This window comes from Passer montanus, unplaced genomic scaffold (genome assembly GCF_014805655.1).
Source record: "Passer montanus isolate IOZ18808 unplaced genomic scaffold, ASM1480565v1 scaffold47, whole genome shotgun sequence".
Classification (NCBI taxonomy): Eukaryota; Metazoa; Chordata; class Aves; order Passeriformes; family Passeridae; genus Passer; species Passer montanus.
The window spans coordinates 6,495,351-6,502,029 of record NW_024369596.1 but is presented as its reverse complement, the minus strand read 5'-3'; positions in this window follow the sequence as shown (position 1 = coordinate 6,502,029).

Genomic DNA, 6,679 nt, shown 5'->3' with positions numbered 1-6,679 from the left:
CAGACACAGCCGCAGCAATCTCACAGCCACACTAATCCCACAGCCACACCAATCCCACAGCCACAGCCACACCAATCCCACACCAATCCCACAGCCACAGCAATCCCACAGCCACGCTAATCCCACAGCCACACCAATCCCACAGCCACACCAATCCCACAGCCACACCAATCCCACAGACACAGCTGCAGTAATCCCACAGCCACACCAATCCCACAGACACATCCACAGCAATCCCACAGCAATCCCACAGCAATCCCACAGCCACACCAATCCCACAGCAATCCCACAGCCACAGCAATCCCACAGCCACAGCCACACCAATCCCACAGCAATCCCACAGCCACAGCAATCCCACAACAGGCACACCCACAGCACACCCACCCAGCTGGGTGGCACTGTCGGGGTGCCCTCCGTGCCCTGCCCAGTCCTCCAGAATGACACTGAGCTGGCCTGGTGCCAGGCTGAGCCTTGGGGAGCACCAGCCCTGCCCAGCCGGGTTTAACCCATTCCCTGCCGTGCTGGTGTTACCTGAGCACGCCGGCCAGGCCACCAGCAGAGGGTTTCTCAGCAGAGTTCTCCGGGAAGTGCTGGAAGAGGCTTTACCAAAGCCCAGGTACGGGGACCCACAGCCTGTCCCTCCCCCAGCAGTGTGTGCTGGGTGCTCCTAGGGCTTCTCCATGGCTGGGGGGGCTTGGCCACCACTGCCCCTGCCTCTGGCACCAGCTGGGGACTCCTGGCAGCTCCCTCTGCTCCCCGAGGGTCCCTGGGCTGGAGCCCCCTGTGCACCCCTCTCTGCTTTAAAACCACTCAGCCCAGTGCCTGCATTTGGGATTCTCCCTCCCAGCATTTGGGAATTTAGCTGCTCTATTGAACAGAATTAAAGGATTTAATTTAGTAAGATTTGGCATTAGCTTGTGCTTCTCTGCTGTCCATTAGTGTCAGAACTGAGCTATGGATCCATTCCAATAAATGTTTGTACAAACATGTTTGTATACAGATTCATGCAGGCTATAAATTCAGTGTGAGGCACTTCTCACTGAAACACGCACCGTGACTCACCAAAAAAATGAAGATAATTTAATTTTTTTGAGGGAAGGATTTTTAATTAGCCAGTAAAGTTCAGGACACAACACATCATCCAAGAGCGAACGAAGGCTGTTAATTGGTAGGAACCTCCCAAACAAAGAGCAGCTAATGGAAGTATCTTTTAATCTGTCTCTCAAAAATATTCCTGGTTTGGATGTTTTCTGCTTAAACTGTTTGAGTTAATGTGATTATTCAGTTAAACAAGTAACAAGAAGAGATTCCTCAGCAAAGGGTTTGGCAAACATGTTAAACACGGCTGGAAAACTACAACATGCCTCCATCATACCCAAATCCCAGCATGTGCTCCTGCTTTTTGCACAAACTGGAATGACAGCCAGCCACTCGAGAAGCAGGAGGTGCAGAGGGGCTTTCCAGTGACCAGTGCTCACCTTCTGGTGTACAGGAGACTGACCCACACTTAAACCCTTGCAGGTCAGCAGTGAGGCTCGTGTTCGTGCACCCCACTGTACAGTTCTCATGGGCTCAGGGAGACATTATTAACCTTAAACCCAGGTTTAATCTTCCATGTCCTGCTGGAAAATCTCAGAATGTCAAGGAAAAAATTCTCCCAAGTGATTTTGGAGTGACTTTCTGTGGCCTGGAGAGCAGGAGAAGAACACAGTGTGGAAAACAAAGAATACCAGCTTTACCTCACACCACAGTTAATAAAAATTAAATGTCAGACGGGACAAGAAAAAGTGATGTGGTAACATACAGAGGACAGGATCCATGAGAGACTCTGAGTAATGAAAAGGTCAGGGGAACCTATAAATAAAGCCTGAGGCATGCGAGGTCTGGGGAGGCAGTGAGCTCAGGGAGTACAGAAACTCAGGCAATTAATGGATATGTTTTATGTAAATGGAGCAATTACTGTTCCAGGTATGGAACCTGCTCTTTCTCAGAACACTACAGACCCTGCCTGTCCACCCCCAAAACACAGCAAGGACTGGTCACGGTCCCTGTAAGGACGGGACTGTGCAGGGACAGCTCAGCCCTGGGGATGGGGAGCCATTCCCACCTCTGCAAGGCTACCTCGTGCAAGTGTGTCCCAAACCCCACTGGGGATGTAGTTTGTAGCCCCAACCTTCTGAATGGAAAATCCTGAGGGCCTGCAGGTTTTGCAGGCAGGAAATGTCCCAGGTTTGCATGGTTACATGGTCTGATATTCCCAGGGCTTTCCTCCCCCCAGTTTGAGTCTCCAATTTGGTCCCCTCTATATTGAGTTTTTTCTGGCTCTTATCCCCAGTATCCATGCACAGAGAGCTGTGCCACCCTGCACTCAAGGACTGCACGATGTCCTGTACCAGTGCCCCACCCCACTGTTGTACAAACCTGGACAAACAAACAGATTAAATTGCAGCCATAAAGCCCCAGCTCTAAAAACCAACCTGTTTAAAATTCAGGACATGCTCATGGGCCTTTCTGAGCTGTAGGCTAAACAGATCCCACAAAGCCACAGGTGTGAGCACTGAATTGTGTGGGGTCAGTGGGAGCCGGGGACAAATCCAGGGCTCAGAGGCAGCCCCTGGTTATGGTGCCTTCCCCACATTTTCTGGAGTGAGGGGCAGCTCTTGGTGCTGGGCTGGCTGCTCAGGGACACCAGCCAGGACCAGCTCCTCACAAGGTTCACAGGGTGGAATTTTGGATATGCAATGCAGGAAGTGCTGATTTTCAGATGTGTGATGCAGGAGAAGCTGCACAGGTGCTGATTTCAGGGTGTGTAATGCAGGAGAAGTTGCTCAGGTGCTGATTTCAGGGTTTGTAATGCAGGAGGAGCTGCTCAGGTGCTGATTTCAGGGTTTGTAATGCAGGAGGAGCTGCCCAGCTCAGGCTCTGCAGACACAAGCCCGGGAGCTGAGCTCTCCTGGGAGCAGATGGGGAGAGGAGCCGGGTGGGTGAAGCACAGGGCAGCGAGCAGCCCTGATCCCATACAACTGGTCATCCCGAAACCCAGTGTGGAAGAACATCTCCTCTCCCTGTCCCAGCAGGCCCACAAGCCCTGTCCTGGCCGTGCTCCCTCTCTGTGCCCAAATGCCATTTCTGTCCCTCTATCTGCCTTGGCAGCACGGAGAGGCTTTGCCAGGGAAGGACAAAGCCCTCCTGGGCTCCCTGGAAGGGTGCAGCAGGCCAAGGCTGTCTCTGCCTGCACCTGGCACTGCCTCCCCTCCTGCTATTCTGGGAGCAGGGCAGCAGCTGAGCCCTGCTGCGGCCGGGAGGCAGATGGGGCACGGATTCAGTGTGGCTCTGCTGCTCATTTGTCTGGCACAGAAGTGACGGGCACGCAGTGCAACGGGAGGGAGCACACACGGGGGTGAGCACCCAGCAGCTTTCACCATCATTCATTTTCCTGTTACTGCCAGATTTTTTTCCTCATTCAGGGATAAATCTGCAGCAATGCAGAGGGTTGGAGCTGTCAGCCTGATGCTCCTCAGGTGCTTTTAGGTCTATTGCTCTGATTTCCTACAGTGCATTTCTTGCACTTTTGGGCGGTGGGAATGGCCGTGTCCCTGCTCAGGGAGCTGCACACCAGGACATGAGGCGCTGCTGAGTACCAGGTTTTTTCACTATTATCTTCAGATAAATCTAAGAAATTAACTCCAGTCAAAATGAAAAGTCTTAATATGCATAAACATGGGAATTCATACAGGAGAAAGAAGAACCCAAGGCAAACAGGGCAGCTTGGCCCTCCATGAATTGTGGAATTGTGGAAGCATTTGCTTCTCTTTGGGGTGGAAATATGTTTTTTATTAACCTTGGGTTTTATCTGCATTTAGTTTTCATCTCTAAATCACACAGGATATGAGGACCTGAGTAAAATTAAGAAAGAACAGATTTTTAGATTAGTATTTTTTGACATCCATCCCCAAAACATTCATCAACCAGGACACTGAATTCAGTGGTTCTCAGCCTAACCCACAGCAGCTGTTTGTACACACAGTAAAAACACAATGCCATAAAGGAAAATATAATGAAAGAAAGATGGGTCAAAAATATGATTCATTTGCACTCCCAAAATGCAGGCTAGTCTTGCTGAATTTGCACATTGTAACTGCAAAAGGCATGAAATCCTTAAAATATTCCTGCAATGGTCTTATGCTGAATGAAGAGCTTTATGAATATTTCAATTACAAGATGAGGCTTGAAAGGATAGAGTTGTTTCAATTTTGAATCACCCTTCCTTAAATAACTTGCCCTATTTGGTAGGAAATGAGACTCAGTTAAATTTGACACAAACTGGGTAAGGATGGAGCTCCCTGAGCTGGAACCCCCCTGGCTTGCCCCCTTTGCTGCTTGGAACAGAGCAGCCCTGGTTTCATCGAACAGACACGGAGTCCTTGTCACCCCTGGGGCAAACAAGCCCTGTCTGATGGCTCCAGGCCTCCCCTCCTCCTCCTCATCTGCTGCTCTTTACAGCATTTGGTAAATGAAAGGCTCAGCTCTTTGCTGTGCAGTGCTACACCTGCCTCTCTTTGCATCAGGAGGTCATCCTGTCCTTTTGGGATTTGAGAAACACCCAGAGAGCAGCAAATCCCACTGTGCTGAATGGATCAGCTCCTTTCTATTCCCAGGTACAGAAAGGCCCCTGATTTCCTCCTCTGTCCTACTCAGAGATGGACCATGATGCAAATACTCGTGAGTTAAAGCAGAGTTTTACAACCACTTCATGTCCTGGTTCTGATATCACCAATCCAACCAAAATACAGCTCTCATTTTGAGGAGTTACTCCTGGTTTTACTGGAGTTAATGAAACCAGGCTGGTTTTTTTTCATTCATTCTTTAAGACCACCCAACTGAACCAGAGTCTGTATTTGCCCACACCTTCAGTGATTGCTAAACTGGAGCAGCTCTAGAATTGCATTCACCCCAACATGTGAAGCACAGATTTTAGTGGAACTTCAGATTTCACCTTCTTGGAAAAGCAGTTCCATGTTTGTGCTGTCTGGTTCCAGCTAAGCAGAACAGCTCAGTCCTGCAAGGAGAGCAACAAACTTCCTTCAGCAAAGCTGCAGAATTGAATTTTACTTTTCAGCAGAAATTATCCACCAGCACCAGTTGCTCAGCACAGACTCCCCTGTGTGCATTTTCTTACGCACAACAGGGTCTGAAAGTGCATCTTTTCCCTCCATTCCCTAAGGCAGGACTTAAGAAGAATGTTCTGGTCTGATAGTTGTTGGGAAAGCTGAGGGACCCACTGGGCTCCCCTGGAACCTTTCCCCATTTCCCTGAGAGAGCATGATCACCCAAAATGAAATCAGAATTCAGCCCTGACTTCCTCATGGAATTAAATGCCAGCATCTAGATTCTGCTGCTCCTTACAGCCACCAAAGAAACCAAGCACCCCTGGAAATGGAGCCCTGACTGGTGTCACTTCCAGCAGACTCTCCGGAGTTCCTTGGACTTTGAATGGAATCACTTTTCTGAAAGCTTGCCTGGTTTCCCTGGACCTTAATTAAGCATCTTCTCTGTCCTCCACCACACTGCTGTTTAACACATCCTGGCAACCTGCCCCTCATATATTGCAGGAGATATGGCTGGCAGGAAACAGAGCTTATCACTGGGTATTAATTACTTGAGCATAAATAACATTCCCTCTTCTCTCAGGTCCATGATCCACCCTTTCTGATGGAAATATATTCATAGTAACAAGAGAGAGAAAACAATGGGGCGGTAAATTTAAGCCTAAAATGAGTGATGAGTCTTGCAATAAGTGAAAATTAAAACCAGAATAATTAAAATGAAAAATAAAGGTACATTTCTAAGAGGGATATTGATTAACCCCTGCCCAGAACCATCTGCCAAAGCAGAGGCTGGGTTTTTTTACTCCATTTTCAGATCAGTCTAAGAAATTAACTCCAGTCAAAATGAAAAGTCTTAATATGCATAAACATGGGGATTCATACAGGAGAAAGAAGCACCCAAGGCACCCAGGCCAGCTTGGCCCTCCATGAGCACCAGTGGCACTGCCCAAGGATAGAACAGCTCAAAGGCTGGGTCTGGGAAAGCAGCCGATCAATAAAACCATGGGGTGTGCAGGGCTCCCTCCCAGTGTATTCCCAAAGCCTCCCACAAAACGCAGCTGAGCACAGAGCCTCTGCTGTGCTCCCCTGCCTCTCCTCTTGGAGAGCTGCTGCCCACCCTGAGAATAAAGCACAGGGAATGCAGCTTTTGGCTGCTCCCAGGTTCTCATGGGTGATTGCAGGGCAGGAGCACACCCTGGCATCCAGCTCCTGCCCTGCTCTGCACTCTGAGGGTGTTTGTGCTGTGCCACGTGAAGCCTGCCTCTGTGCTGCTGGGAAATGCTCTGAAGGTGCAGCTTTGCCTGCTGGGGACACACTGTGTGCAGAGAGGCACCTGGGCTCGTGTTTAATAAGCCAGCCCTCAGGTGCTGTGTTAAAATGCAGCGTTCAGGTGGAAATGTTTGCACACACAACACTGGCAGCTTCTGAGAGCCCCTGTTATGCATAAGTGGCTCCTACATGAGTTGTGGATGGATTCTGTTGCGACTTTGCCTTATCAGTGATACATTCATAAAGCAGATGTTTTCCATGTTTTGAATATGTATTTTTAGCTTGTTTACTTGGTCCATTAT